This window comes from Xenia sp. Carnegie-2017, unplaced genomic scaffold (genome assembly GCF_021976095.1).
Source record: "Xenia sp. Carnegie-2017 unplaced genomic scaffold, XeniaSp_v1 HiC_scaffold_6, whole genome shotgun sequence".
NCBI classification, from domain to species: Eukaryota; Metazoa; Cnidaria; class Anthozoa; order Malacalcyonacea; family Xeniidae; genus Xenia; species Xenia sp. Carnegie-2017.
This window is the reverse complement of record NW_025813526.1, coordinates 15,404,669-15,424,301: the sequence shown is the minus strand read 5'-3', so window position 1 is coordinate 15,424,301 and position 19,633 is coordinate 15,404,669. Positions and strand designations below refer to the sequence as shown.

The 19,633-nt window shown below is 34.7% G+C and overlaps 1 long non-coding RNA gene across 1 annotated transcript; it reads right to left on the bottom strand.

The window, feature by feature from the left end:
• Positions 1 to 453: 453 nt before the first annotated feature.
• On the bottom strand, positions 454 to 17,603 carry LOC124458118. The gene is made up of 4 exons (XR_006953015.1): positions 17,594 to 17,603; positions 4,508 to 4,513; positions 1,441 to 1,660; positions 454 to 600 (listed from the first exon to the last, which is right to left on the bottom strand). It is a non-coding gene; the product is annotated as an uncharacterized LOC124458118 (long non-coding RNA).
• Positions 17,604 to 19,633: the final 2,030 nt, after the last annotated feature.

Here is a 19,633-nt window from a genome sequence, read left to right as displayed (position 1 = left end):
ATTGTGCATTTTAAGTGTGTGGCTATGTATAAAGGACTTGCTCACCAAAATTAGGCTTAAATGGAATGACAGTTCATTTTATTAAATATTTCTCTTTTAATTTATTTTTTATCGTACTGAACTTTTGAAGCCAATAACGGTTGATTTTCTAAAACATATGTGTTGTTTCTTAATTGTAAAGTTCCTTATACAACAGGAAATTTTTATGCTTAATCATAAAACTCTGAATAACTATTTGTATATTTGCAGTTTTGATATATTTTCGTTCTAAAATATGATATGTAGCTAGAAAGGCGAAAGGACTTTGTCTTAACCTGATTAATAAAGAATTAGTTTTTATGATTCTTACCACTCCACATTTTACAGCATTTACCACAATCTCGTCTTAACCCAGTGACGTAGTAGCCATCTTTTTTACACACTGCCCATCCTTTTTTGTTGAAATCATTTTTGATATTTTCATAGTAACAATCACCATACTTGTCGGGATGATTGACTGGTTTGCAACATTTTCCCTCTTTGAGGTTGTGTAAGTGTTGTCCGTTTGTGCAATAGAGACCATTTAGAAAATATCCAATCGAACAAGCACTCCATCCTTTTCTGAAATACATTTTTAAGGAAATATGTTTGTATCTTTATTTTTTTTGAGGATTGAATGACACACACAGGACTGCATTTACTATTTTTTTTGTCGTTTTTTGTTGTTGTTCAGCATTTAGATTTAAACAGCTTATCCTGCTTATTTTTCCATATTATTTATACATTTATGTATACAGTCTTAAAAAAGTCAATTTAATTACGTAAATCTTCATTAGAAAAGTGTTGCTACACAAGTTAAAATGTAGCTAGCTACGAGCACATGGAAAACCAACAGACAAAAGATAGTAAGAAAAGAATTTTTCACTAAATTAAAGGACAACTTTCAAGACATTGCTCCTTGATATTATTGAAAAGCTGTTTAAGTTACCACGTTTAGAGACTAAGAATGATTCAATTCGTGTGATAAAAATTAATGCCCAACATAAAGTTTTGATTAGAGCCCTAAGTTGAGCATTAATTTTATTACACGAATTCATTCCGCTTGACAAGTCTCTCGCTACTATTAAGAGTGATTCGGCTATCGGTTGCTACTAATACGATCAGTGTTCACAATTAGGTAAAAAAAACAATAAAGTACAAAACTTGATAAAAATCAAAATTGAAAGTGAAAATAGTAAGCACTATCCTGGATCAACCTTTGAAAAAAAACCTGTAAATATTGGTACGCATTTTTTACGTTAAACTAAACAATCACAAAAGTTCATCATTTTAAGTCATAGTGCAAGTAATGTATCCAAACTTCTTACGTTTCCTTCATTTTCTCAGTAGAAAGAACTGAGAAAATGAACCAACAGACAATTAATATCAGTTAAAAGATTGATTCTGGGGGAAAATACTAACTTTTTCAAAGAGTCCCGCCAGTTAGCATTTCGGCAAATACTTTTCTGCCAAATATATATTGGACTAGATTTGCAGCATTTGGCTTCTTCAAGACGGTAAAGTCCATCATTGTTGGCACTTAATGCACTGAGATATAAGCCAGTGATAAACTGGTTTGTTTTGTCACAAGTTGACCATCCTTGTTTGTTGAAAGATACCCACCAATTTGCTTTTACACAGCCTGGTTTAACGTTGGCCAAAATAAATAACGTAATTTATATTTAAAATGAAGGGACAGAGCAATAATTCATTAAAGAAGTTTTTATTGTGACTAAAAATAAAATTCTTGAAGAAACATTATTATTTAACAATATTCATTGGTTGCATACAGAATGGAAGTAAAAAATAATTATTTTTATGTGATTATGTGCATAAGTACCTTTGAATTGGTTTTGAGCGTCATTAAACTAGGACCGTTTCTTATTGATCACAACTGGGGAAGGGGTGGTTGAATATTAAATTGCAGAGTGGAAACATCGTAATATGCCGATATATTGAAAAGACAAGTATATCAGAAACTCATTTTTATTTCGTTTTATTGCTTAACTTATTTTAGGAGACATGATTGTTCTAAAAAACGTAATAAAAGCCACAGCTAATTTTTTCTAATTTTCTATAAAAACTGAATAAACGACAATATGCAATGGAACGGCGAATATAATTTCGGGTAACACTGATTATGTTAAAATTAAAAACTTTATTTTTTGTAATTTTAATTGACAGCAATATATTGAAAACAACACCATACATCGTGATTTTTTTACAAAAAAGGCATGCAAGTATTTGAAAACGACAGAGCAATAATTCATTAAAGAAGTTTTATTGTGACTAAAAATAAAACTCTTGAAGAAACATTATTATTTGACTATATTCATTGGTTGCATACAGAATGGAGGTAAAAAATAATCATGTATTATGCGATTATGTGCATAAGTAGCTTTGAATTGGTTTTGAGCAATAAGAGCAAGTCTAAAAAATCATATATGGTTGAAATTGTGAACATTTAGCTCATCCAAAAAAGGCAAAGAGTAAAAACTATGTTTAAATAGAACAGGATTGTTTAAAATGCGGGCCTATTAGCTTCAGCCTACATAGCCTAATGAAATAATTGGACACTACCCATACTTGTCAATTCTTTGAATAAGTTCATAAAATACAATCTCATTGGTTTAAGAAATTTTATGTAATATATTTTCGGTGCGCACATTCTAGGACGTCTGAAAACTTGTCGGTCAAAATGCTTTTTATAGTTTGGATTTACAGAATTCCAAGTTAAAACCCATAATAAAGTCAAAAATACTTAATATAGCGTATCTAGGTTAGCAGGGCCATATCTAGGTTGCTAACTGCAGGAGTAGTGTTAACCCTAAACCTACCCCTTCCTTTATGTAGAGAAAATCAAAATGTTCTGATGTTAACATATGCTAAAGTAAATGTTTTGAACCCGGGATTATCGTTACAAGTTTGTAAATGTAGATCGTCCAGTCAAAATGACTCTGAAGATGACTACCGCTTAGGTTGTCAAAACGTCAGTCAACAACAACAGAAACAGTCCTTCTCAGGACTATACCAACCTGGACGATCTACATTTACAAATATTTAACATATGCTATTATCATTTAGAGAACCATATACTTCCAATTTATTGTGCTGATGGAGTTTTAAGTGTATTGAAGCTTTTCATAAATTTAGTACTGATTTCCCGCTTGATTTTATTGATAATGATGATGTGTGGCTTTGAGCCTTATTTTTGTGGTTACATGTAAAATGTACATGTGGCAAATTCCTTGCAAAATAGAACTGCACAGAGAACTCTTCAGATTTCTCGACTGAGAGCAAAGTTTTAAAATTGCACAGAGATGCTCTTTATTCATGATCCGTGATTAAAAGATCTTGATAAAGACACTAATACATTCATACCTTGGCACGAGTTACATTCTCCTGAAAATCCTTCCATACACGTGCAGTTCAATGTTCCATTAATTTTACGATAGTATGTGTAGGGTCCACATAAAGGAAAGCGAAAAGTTTTTGTCGCTATAAATATTAATAAAATTAAAAATAAAATCAAGCAGAGATTTTAAACGAAACATATTCTTCCTCAAAGAACACAATTTCTCATTCAGTAGCCACTATGACGTACCCAGCTAGCAAGTTTGCTATGTAATGTTGGTATTTTTGGTGTTCGCGAATATCGTAAAAACAAAACAATTAAATAAACGTTGAAACTTAACAGAGTATGAACAAATTTGCTGGCTGTTTGGGATACTAAAATAGGATGTATCTAAAGAAGTTAGATAATTGAAAAATGTTCAGAAAATTATCAATTCATCAATAGTTCTCGCAAAATGTGTCAAAGCTCGTGTATTTTGGCATTGCCTTGTCTTGTTTATTTAAAAGTAAAATGAATTAAAAATTAATCTCGAAAACCATGAGAATACTTCGTGATTGCCTCAATTTGAACTGTATGCACAAAGAAAATGAAAAGTTTCAAATCTAGTTTAATCTAAAGATGTAAAAGTTTAAACTCTGTTTTGCAATAAACTAAAATTTTAGAAAATTTGATAAATATTAAGCTCACTGAAGAACATACTCAAATTGGATGTTTTTGTCTTTCAACCTATTTTCATGAATTTTTTCTTATTTATGATTGATTACAAACCAGAGTGATTGTTGAAATGATGTAAGAAACAATAAAGACTTAAAGTTAACACCCAAGAAGTGTGGCAAGAATAGACAAACGGCAAAAACATCCAAATTAGACACTTTGCACTTTGAACTTAAAGCTTATCAAATTTTCTATAATTTTGGAAGGAAGAACAACCGTTTACTTAGGCAATGTACATTTGAACGTTTTAACGTCTTTCTATTTTATGAACATTAGCGTGGGAGTTTTTGCAAGTCTTAGATTATTACGTCAAATAAGTAAATATTTCACTACCGTTTGAGTCAGGATTGATACTGTGTATTGCTACAGCCAAATCAAGATAACCGTTGTTTACAGGAAGAAAAAATTTACGTCTCGTACGTTGATCTGTTGTGTTATGGACACTAACGACACTTTGTCCGACACTAGTCATGATATAAATGAAATCCCCAAATACTGCCATGGGACCTCCTGAAGTTCCAAAATCAATTACATTACGGGAGTAGTAATCACAAGAAAAACATTTCCGTTTGAAGCTCGCCAATAAATCTTCTCTTTAGCCATGTCAAGCGTTAGATCATGTGCTATTGACTGAAGTGAAACTGAAAAATATCATGTTTATTTGCAGTCATGCTCCATAACCATAAGAAAAGTTCTGTACTTTCTGCCAAGATTAGATACCTTAATAAAACATTTGTTTTGTACATTAGTTTTCTCTATACGTATTGAAATACATAAACAATAAACAGGCTAATATATGCAAGAAAGGAAAGATAGAATTTTTTTTTAATTTAAACAAAGATGTTGTCAAAGTATTCAGAACTACCTTCATATATAGTCGGTTTAATGTAACATATTCATGAAATTTGATAATATAGCAACATAAAGCTATTGTAATTAACAAGAAAAGATCATCTTTATCGTTTGAAATCTCTCTTTTAAAAACCGAACTAAATTATATGAAGTAATTAAACATTGCATGTGATTCAGAGCATAATAAATGTAATATGTTATTTTTATTCACATAACCTATATGATTGGTATTGTTTGAGATTATTGTCGGAATGAGTAATGCTGTTGTTTGGAGTGGCTGCCGAATGAATTGTGTTGGTAATTGATAATGCTGAAAATTAGCTGATGCGTGGAAATTTTGTTCGAAGTGAAAATTTGGTGTTGGTAAATGATATGCACTATTTAATGTAGATATAAAATAAAGAAAGCTTTGTCATTTCAATTTCAAGCTTTCTTAATTTTTCAGTTTCCTCTTGCATGAAAAGTAGCAGCTCCTTGGATGGATCATCGTCTACAAATGTCTTTAAAAGAGCTATAGCTTCACAAACATTGTCTTTTGTTGATGCTTTTTTCCAATTTGTTTGGAAAAAAGATTTTATACAACTATCTTACTTCTCTTTTTAATTGTCAAATTTTTCATTGTTTTTCTGAAAAATCAGAAAAATATTGACACCAGAGCTTTCGCTATTGGTATCATTTGAAAATGTTGATTCTATCACCATGTCATGTTCGTGTTTTCAAGAATCTCTTGATTAGACATGTTGCAAAAACTGCTTGAATACTATGGCCTTTACTTTATCGAAAATGTTTGATGCAACTGGCAGTTTTGATTATCATAGCATCATAATTGCATTCTGCAATACATTTCTAAATTATATTATGTATTTGATTAACAGTAAAGTCCATGTCTTCTTGTCGCTCATTTTACATTTCCCCGAACTCTTTAAAAACTTTCTTGTATATACTACCGTTCTTTTGGTTTTTGTGTTCGTGAAAATTAATTTTTTCTTGTAATATGATAAAAATTAATGCCCACATAAAGTTTTAATTAGAGCCATAGAAATAGACCAAAAGTTGTAAAATGGAATTCATACTGACGTTTCGTCCTTACTCAAGACATATTCAGGCAAGTAATAAATTATAATGAGATGTTAAGACAAGATATTGTATTTACAAAAGGTGTTAAATTACGACTAAAAGAGGCGTTGTCAAATGGATTACATGATAAAGAAGTTGGAAAGTAAAATTTAGTGAAGTTAAGCGAGGTTAAGTGGAATGGAACCTCCTTGCACGAAGAGTGAAGGCTTGTATTTATTGATTAGAAAGCTCTCATCAATGGAGAGTTCATAGGAATCGTTAGAAGAGAAATTATTTTAAACTCGTAAATTATTTATAACATATTCAGAATGTTCTCGCTAAACAAAGCTTTTCAGCCAATTTCTTTTTAATCACATGATTATTATCTTCAGATTCATCATCAGTAGAGCAACTACATACCTAACGTTTTCCTAAGCTACACAAAGAAGCACTGCATGAACTAAAGGTAGTGGGATGATTTCCATTCAGGTGAGTTGTTTGGTTGTGTGATTGGATTCATTAAAGGGAAGTGTGCAGCCACTTAATTTGCAGCCCTCGACTTTTCAATATACTCTGCCATTCAATGCAATTTAAGAGAAGGCTTGAAAAAACTATAAACTTGATATAATAATTATGTTTTTTTAAATTGCAACATTTTTTGAAAACTAACTACGTCGGAATGCGTGTAGTTCTTTTTATCTTCATTACAAAACGAAAAGTTGAAGTTTTTTACGTTCACCACATTCGTGAATATTTTAAAACTTTATTGCCATTCCGTATTGAGATTGTTGCACATCTCTTACACTGCCTCAAAAAAGTATACAAAAGAGCACAGCATAGCAACAAACAATGCTCCCAATTTGTTGAAATGTTATTTGTAGGACATATCTTATTAAGCATATGATTACCATGGAGGCGTCAAGCAAATTGCTTTTTCTGACAAAGAAAAAAGCTCTTAGGTGGCTAGCGAAGCCAGTAAAACAATTAAATGTACAACACTAAGTTGCACAGTGAAGTTGTACTACTTTTTTTTAGGTTGTGGAAAGCCAAATTCTGTGAGTATTTGACTAAAGTTTTATGTGCAAAATAATTACTTAATATTTTACTTCAGTTTCTACCGCTCTGTTTCATTTCATTTAATGACTTCATCATATATAAACATTGATCCCTCCGTTATTACCTTTTTTTCTCAAAGCTAGTTGGTTGCTCAACATAAATATCGCTGTCGATTTTTGCAATTTCAGGATCTGCATGTTATTTTCTACTGCATGTGTGCTGAATAGGGTTGTAAGGACTCATAGGGGTGTAAGGACTCATACGGACGCGCATTAAAAGTGCCGCAAATGTCCAAGCGATAATAAGCTTCTGTCAGTCAAGTCAAACCCGCCTACTCGTGGTGCAGCCTGTGTTTGGCTAACGGGGCTCTGGCGAGGGCGAGTTTCCGGCGCCCTTAAATTAACTGGAACCCGCTGCCTTGCGGTTAGGGTTTAACTGCCCAAAGGCTAAGGGTGAGGTAACCCTGACAGAAACCTACGGAGGACAAACCCCCCCGCAGTCACGACAGGCCAGGCCCACCTACGTGTGGACACGCCCTGCGGTCTGACAAGGTTTGCCCAGCTATGGATTAAATAGTCCCCAGCCATGGGTAAATGGTTTTCGGCGTAACAGGAAAAACGCCAGCAAAGGGCGTTCACGGATTAACTGTGTCGACGGCCTCTCCCCTGCAACCGCGTAGTTTCACAGTCGTCGCGATCATTTGTGCCACTGAAGATGGAACCGCGTGGCCAAGCCAATAGAACATGGCCTGCACAACCATGCTCTTCTCACTGTGCATGCAGTCTGCAATCAAAAGTCCATCAAAAGTCCATCAATACGGATGACTCATGACGGGGGCAGGCTTAGTAGGCTGGCAGCCTCTAGTGCGAAATTCGATTGCTGGCGGCTTGGATTCTAACAATCGCTGGATAGAATGAGAGATAATATCCTTCGGTATTTCACCAAGCGACGAGGATGCCCTTTTTTAGGGATGCGCACCCTCCCCCAATCCGGGGAAGCTCCTAGAAAAGGTGGAGTAAATCGCACTCTCATCACTCGCCTGCTCAGCACACCGCGGCTGCGGGGTACTCATTCAAAGCGGTCAAAATAACAATGAAATTCAAAAAACTTGCGGCCTGGAACGTAAGAACCCTAAATGACAATCCAGGAAACATTCGTCCTGAGCGTTCTACCGCTCTTGTAGCCCGTGAGCTACATCGTTATAATATTGACGTTGCTGCTCTAAGCGAGACAAGACTCCACGATTCGGGATCACTCACAGAGGCAGCGGGTGGATACGCTTTCTACTGGAAAGGCAAACATTCTTCAGAGAAACACGAATCAGGAGTTGGCTTTGCTATCAAGTCCTCCATCCGATTATCTGAGCTTCCAGTTGGACATTCGGACCGCATCATGTCACTTCGTTTGCTGTTGAATAAGCAACGTTCGCTCCATCTCATCAGCGTGTATGCTCCTACTATGCAGCATTCTGACATCATGAAAGATGCATTTTATGAAGATTTGTCAGCCATCATTCGCACTATTCCAGCCCACGACAAATGTATCGTCCTTGGCGATTTCAACGCTAGAGTTGGCAATGATTTCCACAGCTGGCCATCCGTTCTCGTTCACTATGGCATCGGCAATGTAAATAGCAATGGTAATCTTCTCTTAACAATGTGCGCTGAAAACAACCTGACCATCACCAACTCGTACTTCCAACTACCAAACAAATTAAAGACAACATGGAAGCACGCTCGCTCTGGTTACTGGAACCTAATTGACTACATCATTACAAAGTCAAAAGACATATCAGACTTCCATGTCACTAGAGTCATGCGAGGTGCTGATTGTTGGACGGACCATAGACTTCTAATTTCAGAGGTGTGTCTCAAGATCAGCAAACCTGCACCCAGAAAAGCTCAGAAAATTCCGAAGAAATTCTGCGTCTCGAAACTCAAATCAGAAGAAGTCGCAACATCCCTCAGAACCTGCATCGACGAACAGCTACAGAATATCACTGCTCCAGAGTGGGATAGTCTGAAGACGGTTCTTCTTAACTCAGCTGAGACTGTCCTTGGCTACCAAAAGCATTCTCATAAGGACTGGTTTGATGAGAATGACGTAGAAATTGCCGAACTAATGAAAGCAAGAATGAATGAAATCGGTGACAGACTAAAGGAAATAAAGAGGACCATAGAACAGACTCCGAGTTATGAAAGACAAATGGTGGCAAGAGCGCGCAGAAGAGACCCAAAGATATGCTGACACTGGAAATGCAAAAGAATTGTTTCGGTCGCTGAACGTCATTTACGGGCCAAAAAAGAGCTCCGTTGTCCCGCTGCTCAACTCATACGGTACCAAGCTCCTTACGACATCCGACGACGCCCGAGAACGGTGGACTTCACACAGCTTCTAAGCGAGACCAGCATCTATGATGAGGATGTCATCAACAATCTCCCTCAACGACCTATGATTGACACTCTTGGTGATGTGCCCACTCTCGAAGAAGTTGAAAATGCCATCAAACATATCAAGTGCAACAAAAGTGCGGGCCCTGATGGAATTCCACCAGAATTATTTGTGTGCGGAGGACCCTTGGTTGCAAAACATCTGCATGGCATAACTGAAAATATCTGGTCCGATGAGACCATTCCTGCTGAACTCCGTGATGCAAACATCATCACCATCTTCAAGAAGAATGACCGCCATAACCCCAATAATTATCGAGGCATCAGTCTGTTGGCTGTAGCCGGGAAAATAATCGCTCTAATGTTGCTAAACAGAATGCGCGATCCTTTTGCCGAAGCAGTACTGCCAGAAACCCAGTGTGGATTCCGCCGAAATCGTGGAACGAGTGATATGATATTCGCCCTTCGACAGCTCATGGAGAAATCGAGAGAACAGAACCAAAAGCTATACATGACTTTTGTTGACTTTACCAAAGCGTTTGATCTTGTGAACCGTGAGGCACTGTGGACCATCCTCGCAAAAATGGGATGCCCACCAAAATTTGTCAATATCTTAAAGTTATTACATATCAACATGTGCGTCAAGATCTCGGTAGGCGGCGAGTTGACTCGTGACATTCAATACAACAATGGAGTGAAGCAAGGTTGTATACTTGCTCCCACCCTCTTCTCCCTCTTTGCGACTGCTCTCTTCACATATGCCTTTGAAAACATACCTGAAGAAGGCATATACATACGATCCAGGATGGATGGCTCGCTCTACAACGTTCGTCGCCTCCAATCCAGCACCAAATGCACGCGGACACTGATGAGAGAATTTCAATATGCAGATGATTGCGTTTTGTTGCCAACTCGGAGGAATCCCTTCAGCGCATGATGGATAGCTTCGAGGCTGCTACCAAATCCGTTGGCGCTATCATCAACACGAAGAAAACAGAAGTCATGTCTCTCTCGTACTCACCGATAACATCCCGATCACTGTCAATGACACTCCGCTCACAAACGTTCAATCCTTCAAGTATCTTGGCAGTACTGTCACCAGCGACTGCTCCATTGACAAAGAACTTGACAACCGCATACAGTGTGCCAGTTCGTCATTCGGCAGGCTGTGGAAACGTCTGTGGTCTTCGCATGACATTAAAGTTACTACAAAGATCGCCGTGTATAATGCAGTGGTACTGTCGACTCTCTTGTATGGTGCCGAATCTTGGACGTTATACCGTAGACACGTCACACGTCTCCGTCAGCTACAACAACGTCACCTGCGCGCAATCTTCCGCATTTCCTATCAACAAAGAGTAACGAATGACGAAGTTCTGACGAGAGCCAACTCCATGGACATTGAGATTACCCTCGCCAAAATGCAGCTAAGGTGGGCTGGTCATGTTGCTCGCATGGCAAACAATCGATTACCCAAACAGCTACTCTTTGGAGAGCTCGCTGAATGAAAGAGACGTACTGGTCGTCCGCTCCTGCGTTGGGAAGACTCTCTCAAATACACTTTGAAAACATGTCAAATTTCAATAGATAATTGGCAACTCGAAGCGGCGAATTGATGCGACTGGAGAGACAAGTCACGTAACGGTCTCAATAAGAAGGATGATTTGAGGCGGCGGAACAACGCTGTAAAACGATCAAGACGTCACGCTACCGGGAACGCCTCCACTGTCGCAGACTCGGGAGAATTTCGTTGCCAACACTGCAACAGGACCTGCGCAAGCCGCAGTGGCATGTTAAGTCACGAGCGCGCTTGTGGAAGTCAGTGAACTAAATGGACTTTTGCAGACAGCCATCGTCGTTTCGACGGGCAGCAATACTACTACTACTGTGCTGAATAATCACACGAAATGTGTTTATCATTGCAGTTGGTTTGAAATGCCTTATAGTCACGCAATAAAATTTTTCTGGCCAAATCTCTCCGAAAGACGTTGATTTTAAAAAAAATCTGTCGAAATATATGAGGTTTGTTTCTTTATAGCCAACAAAATACTTAATATTCGCTGCCTCGGGAAAAAGCGAGTTTTGTTTTCCCTCGAAAATCGATATTTTTTTCTATTATTAAACCTTTAAATAACAAACAATAATATGGAGTTCTAAAATTCAACTTTTCTATTAAATGAAAACACCGTGTCTAAATAAAAAAAACTCTTACCTTACTGACATAGTTTCGTAATTTTGCGTTAACAAGTTAATAAAAAAAATTCAATATCGCCTTACCCATGTTTTGAGTCAAATACAATGCTGGAAAATTGTAATCCTGGTTGAAGCCTCATAACACTTGTAATTTTATTTTTCAAACAAATTTGGTAGATAATGTTCGTGGAGTCAATGTAAAAGATACGACGACCAATCCAGTCAACTGTAATATCACGAACAGAAACATTTTTCGCAAAAATTTCGTTTCTAGTCAAGTCAAAATTTCCCCGTTTGATGTCTTTGTCATCAATGTAGTAAAGCACATTCTCAACTACATCAATTTCGATGTCATTATATCTTGATGCATTGTCAAATTTATTCTTACTGGATCCATTAATAGTGCTGACATGAATATCTCCAGTAATAGAATCAACAGAGTATACTTTATCAAAGCTCATAATAATCAAATATGGCTTTGGATAAACATCTAAATAAATGATAAAAAAAAACTATAAATAACAACGATGCGAGTGGATTAAAAAAATGCAAATTATTATTGACTTTACGATCATAATATTTGGTGGAAGACCAAAATCAGTATTTTAAAAAGAATTTTTCACTGTAGAAATATTACTAATAACTGAAATTAGATTGACTGCATAACTTCTACCTATTATTGTTGCATATTATTTTTAATGCTATGAACAAGATACTATGAAAATTTAACAAATCTAAAGATTATACCTTCGTAAAAAACACATTTCTGTTTGCATTTGCATCATTTCTTTGTTGTATTGTTTTACTTCCTTGCATGCAGTTGTGTTATCGTCGTTTCCATCTTTATCAACGCAGGTTTCCATCCATTCTTCCACGTTATCTTTTAGTTTCTCTAAGTTTTTCTTGCAGATTGATATGTCGTCATTACCATTTACTATTTGCCCAGTAATAGACAGGATTATAAGAGTCCCAAGAAACGCTTTTGTTAAGCTTGATGACATCTTTATTTTCTATTTGTTAGAAGGTGAACGATTATTAATTTCTTTAAAGCTTTCGTAATAAAATTTTTGCATTATTTATGAAAGTCTTATCAACACTCCAATGATATAATCATTTTGTTCTTAGCCTTTTTTGGGATGTATGAATCAAGTATTGATTTCTACAATTACGTAACATTTTAACTTCTTTCCCCAAAAAGTATTTTCACGTTTACTTTCAGAAAATTGATGACGATTGAATATTGTTGCAATAGATTAGACAAATTGTTCATTATAATGACTAATGTTTACAACAATTCATATAAGTCGAGTTCACCCGCGTATAACTTGTTTTGCATAAATAGATATAAGGTTTCTAGGAAACGAAAGCATAGAACGAAATAATACATTTCAATGTCCATTATAATTAAATGACGCAAAATATGAAATTTACCAAGAGCAGTTTAGAAACAATTAAAATGGGTTGATTTCAAACTTGCTCATGTGAACTTAGTTTAATGGGAAAGACGTATTGCTCAACTAAGCCAGCAAAGTTGAGGGCAAAATAGTCTGTTGCGCAGTGTTTAACAGAATCCCGATGCCGCTATGCAATACATGATATTCTGCTTTACAACATCTGTCAGTATTAGAGAGAAGTTTGACTCTCATAATTATTTAAGTTTGGAATTGAATGAAATTTATGAGCATTTTTACTGAACTGCTAAAGTAAAAAAAAGTCTAAAAAGCTAAATAGAGGAATGCAACTTTGCAGTGTTAAAAAATTCTTACTTCTTCAAATATTTTGCTTCAGACAATTAAAAGGTATTTGCCATCTGTCATAAGTATTCTTGCAATATTGAATAATCGTAGCAGAAGAAACAAGAGACGAGAAATGTATCATTTTTTCTGCATGTATTTCTTGCTCTTTATAATGACTTCTGTATTGATGTTTGATGATGATTTGCCCCATATCAATTGCGTACCTCTCTTTCTTGATTACTTCCCTAAATCCTAAATTTTAGTTTTAATGTCCAATCAAACATTCTTTATCACACATGCATTCAAGTTTTAGTTTACTATCATTCTCATCTAAAAACGTAAAACAGTTTGCAAATATTTTATAATTCTTAAATGACTATGACAGTCGAAAAACATTTTTTATCTGTTTATTTTTGTTATCTGCATTTACAATAAAAATACTTAATGATGGTTGCTTCAAATATTTTTGATGTAGCAACTATTTTGTCTGGCGCATCAATGGAAATATGATATAAGACATTTCCAGACATTCATAAATATAAATTAGTAGAACTTTATCATTGGTTGTGATCAATCAATTCGTTTTTGTTTTCATCATAAGGATAAATATAAAATGATAAAAAGATTTGCGAAACGGTAAAATGTTTTTAAAGAATTTTAGAGAAGTCAAATTACCAAGTAGCATATATGTATATATGATGCATGGCTATGCTACTCTAAACTACAGAAAATGTTTAAAAAACATACAAAATGTTTCATAATGCGCTAAGTATTATATAAGATGAAGATTGTGTTAGATTATCTATTGGATGACGTATAAGCATGACTATGATAAAGAAATGTATGCTCTTGATAAGGAAGTTTAATCCATACGAGCTATTGTTCTTAAATTATGTGATAGGCTCTGAATTTTAGGTATTTTTATGTTTTCTTTACTTACCATAGAAGAAGCAATTTGGCTATCAATGAAATTTGTCTTTTGAATTCTGACGAGTTGTTTTCTATTCTTCTCAAACAGCAGCTTAGAAAAAATATAACTTAATAAGAAATTGTTTTGTCCTAAAGTGCTAGTAATATTGGCTTTTGAATTTTGTTGTCAACACAAGACAAGTACTTTTCTGTGGACGGGGAAACAAATTTTGATGATTTTTCATTATCTTTCATTATTTTTCATTGTCAGAAAAAATATGAAACAAAATATTGTTTCAACAATTCCAAGAAATACCATTTACATTGAAAATAACAGACCAAATTATTTCAATTCCTTATAACAACACCCCGGGAAAAAATATGTTTATGTTGACGTTATTCATATTGGTCAACTATTTCAAGTGTCTCTATAAGCTAAATGAAAATGTGCACTGCAGATGTTAGTTTCGTTCATACATAAAATACTATAAAGCCAGAAAAGGTATTGTCTATGAGCAACTTTTGTTCAATTTTTAAAGTTAATTATAATATGGTTTATCCCCCTTTTTACTTAACTAACATGAAACTTTCTAAAGAACATGAAATTCAAACAAGGCTAGTTTCTTAGGTAATTATCTATATACATCCCAATTCACATGATTTTAATTTTCCATGTTTTTATTGTATTTAGTTCATTTCAATGTATTCATTCCCATTCTTCTCTCAAAAATGCAGAAAATAAGGACAAAAGACACATTTATGTTTTGACCTCCAACCCCCCCCCCCTTCCGTAAACATTTTCAGAGCAAAATTTACCACCAATATTTTCATAAGTTACAATCATCATACAGGAAAGTGTTTTTTCGTTTTCACCGAATGCATAAAAGCAAAGTAACTGTTTGTATTTTTTCATTTTTCTGTCATAAATTGTGGCGTACTACGTATGTTTGTGTCTTATTAATATAATGTCAAGTTTAAGTTTTTTTAGGCACACCACTTGTGCAATATGTATAAATGCACATCATTATATTATACTTTTGAACAATTTTTCTAAAAGAATAATAATATTTCTACAATTCGTATTAAAAATATTAAATTGGCATTGAATGCAAAAACGTTCTCTTAAATTTATTCAAACAGTTTCTACAAAAAAATGCTTTCTGCAAAAAAATCTTCAAAAAAATGTCTCTTTGTTAGGTTGTTTTTGACTCAAATTATTAAATGAAGATATGATCTTTGCACTTTAAGGAATTGTATCATGAACGGGATCCCGTTGCATATAACATTCTTCACTCAGATTATTGAAAGGAAAACAATGAATTGTGTGACAGGGAAAATTTATTACTGATTGCAAAAAATAAATACCTGACAAAAAGTTTCCTTTTATAGTTTAAATTTTTTAACAGCTTTAATGATGTGATTATATTAGGAGTGCAATCTAACTCGCGCTACACTCAGCAAACGCGGATCAAATATTGCATGTTGCGCTCGCGTTAAAATAGTAAAAATAGGCGCGCAGTGCGTACATGTTGTTAGCCTCTAAAAGATCAGCAGCGATACGCCGAACGAAAATCAGGGCTCAGCAACTAAGCTTTGTGCGAAACCGATAAAATAATGGCCATGAAAAGAACACTCGTTATTCTTTCTACTGTTGACAATCCTAACCTACACAGGTCTGATATTGTATGATAGTGTGTATCACAACCTCAGCAATAAAGACAGCCAGCCAGCCGCAAACACTTAAGACCAGTTCCTCCAATCAATGCTTCGTTGCACTCTACGACATTGATGTTGAATAGGGGTGGCCGCACTCTTTCTTTAGCAAAATAGAAGTGCTATTACAACAGCTATTTTAAAAAATTAAAGACTTATTTCTCTAGAACCAACGGTATTAATCCACCTGCCTCCTTTGCCACAAGGATAAAACCAAAATTCGTTTATTTCAGTTACAATAAAAAACGTTCATAAGTCAGTTAAGAATTTGGATGTAATATTAAGAACAACGTCTTTTTAAAAACTTACCCCAAATCACAACTTCTGAGCATGGCTACAAAGTCATCTAAGTGTGAGTGTGAGTGTTAGTGAGCTTTTATAATAAGGACAAAAGTCACACAAACATAACATGCATAAAGTACATAAAACTTACGAACTTTTATGCATCAGCAATATTAAGCATATTTTTGCATACGCCTTCTTTTAAGTTCATATAACAAGTTTTTGAAAATTTTGACTGCAAGTGTGAACTCAACTGACAGGGCCACTTTTAAATATCCTAATATTGCTAAGAACAGTTATATTGTTCTTGTCATATTTATTCAAAATTGTTTGATCATTTGATGCTAATGGTAAACGAAAAGATTTTTTTAGCTCAAAGAAATTCATATATCGACTTTAGCTGCTGTGGCTAAAGTCTCAGTGATGTTGTAGATCTGCTCAGCCCCTCTCCACCAAAATTTTTTTTAGAAAATTTAAATTTTCTTTGGAAATGTGATAACAGTTAAATGTTCTAAAATTCTGAGAATAAATGCCGAAAAGGAAGCATAGAGGACTATGAAGACATCTTGTAGATGCTATTGTCTTAATGACCAAAATGACATTATGAATTTGTTTATTCTAGAAATTTTTTATGTAGCCGGGGTAAGCTTGCAACGTAAAATATAAGATCTAGAAAGACCAACTTACCGAAACATTTTCGATACCTTACCGAAACGACAAACTTCTTGCACATGATACTTTTTTACCGAGAATTTACTCAAATGCACTTATACAATTTTCGATCCATTTTCTTTAAAGTGTCCAATTTTTACCATCTTCACTGTAAAAAATATTTTACTTTTTTGGGAATCCGTTTATAATGCAAGATCCCTGAGCAGCTACTGCAGTTTTAATAGTAGTTTTACCAAAGTCATTTTGATGCCAAGAGTTGGCTCTATCTTTTACAATTGGAAAGCAATAACTTTTTTAACAACTCTTAACGAAGTCCAAAAACGGTATTTTTTTAGCAGAAAAGCGATGATATTAATGTAATGTCTTTGTACGAAATGTCTCAGAAAAAGAACAGTGCACTGTGTTTTAAATTGACAAAAGTGGAGTTGAAATTTTGTTTTTTGATCATTGATTATGAAAATGTACAAGATTGGCTGAATACTCTCAAGAATCGGTGATTTAATATGGGGCGCCAAGTGTAAAAAAATACTATTTATGCAAAACAATGTCTCGAATTTCATTATTTAGTAACCATTTCTGTATTCAATGCAAACAAACCGTATATTTTCTCCAAACAAGGCATGTATTGTTTATTGCAAATTAAATACTCCACTGCTTATCAATCCGAATTTAGAATAAATATCGTACGTGCCAAATGTAAAACAATAAGCAGTTGCTAAACTGGAGAATGACTAAGAAGAAACACGAATTTCAAAATAAACTGTAATAACGATTGCTTCCAGTATGTTACACGGGGAATGTATTGACACTACAATATTAACAAATTTGGTGGTAAAGTTAGGCTGGTGGCAAAATTTACTTTGTTCGTATTTAAGTTACACTGCAGTTATAAACTTTACTTTGCAATTGGAAAATTTCATTCTTGTATTATACTCGTTCCACAATGGAAATTTAGGTTGGGAATATCGACGAAGAAACAGACGTATCCACAAGAAGGTAAAAGTACACTTGATATTTAGCTAATTTGTTTAATGATCTCATTACGCTTATTTTTAACTACTTTATTGAAAAGGCAACCTAAAGCTGGTGCAAGTCCTAGCAAAGTCAAAGAGATGCTTGATTTTGGATTCAGCGTTGATCAAATGACCGTACGCTAATGACAAACTCGGCCAACAAACTATAACCTTTTACCTAACGCAGTTATTGTTAATCCTGAAATATTTAAAGCCATTTCTGATTCCAATCTAAAAGGATTATTTCAGAATTCAAACAGGGCCACCATACACAGGCTTTGAAACCCACCTCACAATTGATGGCTTTACTAGTCTTATCACTTTTCGAGAAGCATCCGACAACAACAAGGCTGAATCTGTACTACAAAAGTTCTTAAAGACTGTCGATAAATATGGTAGACCGTTAATGGTACGATTTGATCATAGCTGGGATCTTCAGTTCCTAATCAGAGAGTACAACGTCCAATTGGTGATGTTAACGTTCAGGTTAGTCGATATTATACTGAAACCTTAGAAGAGATGGAATTTGAAAAAAAGCTAGATATTGCCAATAACAGTAATAAATTTTGCCTACACTAGGCATACTTACCCAGGATGAACAAAGCATTAGTGGATGTTGTTATGACTCACAATAGCCATAAAATATCAACAGAGTGTTTTTCCAAGCCACATCAACTTATGTTTGCATTTGGCCATTTCACAGAACTTAGCCGTTTCATGTAACATTAAACACTCTACCCTGCTGTTACAGTACAGGATCAAATAAGCAATGCCACAACACTTCCTGATGTTGAAATCTTACCATCAGTATGCCTACTTTCTAAAGAAATAATGAATGAAAAAAAAACACGGTTAAGCTTTTATCAGTATCTCAGGATAAAAACAAAGACCAATAAATGAAAACTGTGCAGTTTCTGATAATTATCTTAAAGAAAATTATTTATAATTTTATGGTTTGCATCAAAATATGAATTAAAACGTTATTGCATTAAGTGGTTTTTTCACAATGTGATGCTGTCAAATATATCGAAACAATTAAAGTTGGCTTTGCTTTGTTCAATTCCTAAATTCTTCTCAACATAAGGCAAACAATATGCTAATTATACAAATTAAATAGTATAAGCATATTGTCATTAAATATAGCACAAAAGATTAAGTTGGTACAAGACAAGGTCTAAGACATCAGGTTTACTAACCAGCTGCCTAAACTGCTCTTCTGTAGTTGCAGAAACCTAAATATTTGCACTAGATGACTTCAATACGACAATGATTTCCTTTCTAGATGGTTTGCATAATACCAATTATATTGGAATATTGTATAAGTAGAAAACAACATCAAACGGAGCAATATTGCGAATCTCTTCACTCAAGTCTCCGTATGTGGGCACCATATTTAATTGACAAAACATGAGGCAGGCTTCTGCGTTCTAATTTACGATGTACTCAAACATTGTCATCGCCAAATAACTAAAACTTACAGAATTATATCAAAACAATCCCATGTTTTTAAATGTAGATCGTCCGTGTTTATAATGAGGGTTTTGTACAAGAAAGTACCCGATTATGTGGAATACTGGTGAACAGTGATTTCACATCTAAAGACACTAGTATATAGTTGTCCGGTATTTGTATAGTGCTCAGTTTAGTGAAAGTTTCAGTTGATTGTAGCTTGTG